Below are 2,967 nucleotides of genomic sequence, written 5' to 3'. Positions count from 1 at the left end.
TGAGAGGATTTTCACTGCGGTGAGTAGATTCTAACTTAATCACCTCTGATTGGCCATTGCGTTCCAGAAATCAACAGCTGAGTCTGTGATTGGCTACATTGCAACCCTTTAAACACGTGTTATAAATAGAAACTATGCCTAGCTTGCGCATGTAAATCATTTTAATGTTAATATTAGGTGTTCTTTTTGCTTTTGTGCAACAGATAAATAACAATTTATATGTTTTAGACACTTTATGTTCAAATAATTTCTATTTTGCGGGAGTCCCGCGAATCATTTTTTTCTCCCGCATCCGCACACACACGAGTCTCTTCCCGCCCGCACCCGCACTCGCCCATCAAGAGTTGTCCCGCGCCGCACCCTGTTGCTTTGGGTCCCGCGGGAGTGCAGGTCTCTATCTCAAACCCCGTTGCACACCGTTTCCAGGAAACATGTCGTTCAAACCGGAAACCGTAGCAAAACGGTGCACACCGGTTTGAGCTTGAACTTGCCCCAGGTACATCATTCCAATCAACCAATCAGAATTGAGAGATAACTTTTCAGGAAATGTCCGTTTTAGGCTTACAATCAGGATTAGGTGATTCTACACCCTTGTTAATCAGATATCATTTCCATCTGATTTTAGGAATAAATTATGGGTAAGGTTAGGGGTAGGGATTGGGTTAAATCTGTATTTTTGGACAGTAATGTTGATCCAGGAACAACAAAAGATGTTGATCCAGGAACACGTCTTACTTGGCAAAATCACAGCGACCGACAATGTAGATGCCTGACAAACGTTGTTGTTGTTGTTGTGATCATAAACTGTATGGATGTGATTAACTTTACACGCAATACACGGAGCTTTTCCCTCACCATTGTTACGCGCTGCTTTTGCAAGGTTCCGTGGACAAGTTTCAGCTTTTATTTTCCTTTTTCGCCCTGAAGAAGATATCACAGGTTCATCAAGTTCGTCGAAATTATCCATCCTCGATCACTTTTAGTCAGCTTTGACGAAACTCCTCTCAGCTAGCACGTCTTTTCAAAGTGAAAGTAGCCTTGTCACCTGATCTGAATACAGCGCGCTGATTCGCTAAAATGGACTTATCGGCTTCTGTTCAAAAACAACAAGGGCGCTTGTCGGCTTCTGCAGTAAAACGTGAACTTCCGATGCCTTGAAAGTGGACAAACGCGGCTTTTTTGACAAAACGTGTTTAGTGTTCAGATCGTGCTATATGTGGAGAATAATGCACAGCAATCAGCTCTTTTTTTTTAAAGTGGCGTTTATCGGTGTTTGCAAATGAACTCTTCATATATGGATGCAAATTATGAGACCCTACTTAGCAAGCAAACATAAACGGGAAACGAACTAAAATGAATCCCTACACGCATTTTTATGACGGTTTATGCTAAATATTCAAGGTAAAACACCAATTAACAGAGCTGAAGATCACTTATCCAAACCTATAAATAAAAAAAAAGTCTAAATTAAGCACATACAGCATTCCTCAATGAAAAATATTAAATATAGAATAAGCCTCCAAGACTCCTTAGATAGCTGGCCAGCAAGCAAACTATCTAACCTTTACACTGACCAGACAAACACAACTGATGAACCAAACATAAACATCCACAATATAATCAAACTGACTAACAACATGTATGGTACACAAGGGACATGAAAATAAAACACTAAACAGAATAATGCAGCATGTTATAGATCCCTAAAAATAGAACATATTGGCTAAATACCTCAAAGATAACAGACTAAGACAAACTCTCTCCAAATAATAGGACCATAGTTGTGGAAAAGGGGAGACTCAAAAACGGCTAGAAACCAGATGGCGGAATCTGTGAACACTACACAATAAGTGAGGTAAGATAGAAATACATTTTCTTGTAATATCAAATGCAATGTTTACTTTAGCAAGCATGTAATGGTGTACTAGTTTTCTCAAATGAAACTGTGGCTCCATCTTCTGGTAAAAGCCCTTTTGAAATCTCCACCAAGAGATTTCTGATACCTTTTGTCAGAGTTTTATCAGAGTCTATTGTCATTGTTAATTCATTAAAGCTAAATATAAATATGAAAAAACTAATTTAAATGTCAATAATATAGTAATATATATAATAATAATAGTATAATATAATATAGAACTAATACAAATGACAAAAGTGCACAACAAAATTACTAAAACTAAAGACACCTTACTCTAACTAAAATTACATTGAATGCTGAAAATATAAAACTAAAGGCTAATTCATAATATTAATAAATATTGTAATAGCATATAAAAAATACCAAAGTATCACTGCTAGTTCACAAATCTGATTCTCTAGATAGGTCATTTGACATTGATAACTGAAAATGGTAGTTAATTGTGATTATTTTGCTACACTTACTGAAGTAAACTAACACTCAAAGATATTGCATATTTTTCCCAAAAGTGCTGTGGTGGTATCATATTACAGTAATGCTAGCAGATGCTATTTGACATAGCCCTGTACTATGGGTGCTGAATAATTACAATATTCATATCCTCCTGGGACCCAGGCATAGACTTTTGTCCTCTGTAGAGGACATTATATTTTGGTGAATTTCTCTGAAACCATACATGCCACAGTTTTGGATGTTCTGTACACAGGCACGTGCACAGGTAGGGCTCAACCTGTGCAGAGCACATGCCCTTTTTGCCCTTACACTCCGAAGTGCCCTTTTATTGGTGATGGTGTTTTTTTTTTTTCCTTCAATAAATCAATGATGTTTCAGCACATGCCCCTCAAAAGGTCTGTGCACGGCCCTGCCTGTACAGAACACATTCAGGGCTTTTTAGAGATATCAAATGTTTGGGGGATTGATCATAAACACACCTTCTCCTTGTTATTTAAAAATTACTGATATTGACAAAATGATAAAATTTAGCACTCTTAGGGAAATATGATAATATTTTGTAATTATCATTTAAATCTGACTAATTTTCAAATTGT

This window comes from Sinocyclocheilus anshuiensis, unplaced genomic scaffold (assembly GCF_001515605.1).
Source record: "Sinocyclocheilus anshuiensis isolate Anshui unplaced genomic scaffold, SAMN03320099.WGS_v1.1 scaffold2357, whole genome shotgun sequence".
NCBI lineage: Eukaryota > Metazoa > Chordata > Actinopteri > Cypriniformes > Cyprinidae > Sinocyclocheilus > Sinocyclocheilus anshuiensis.
This window is presented reverse-complemented; position numbering follows the sequence as displayed.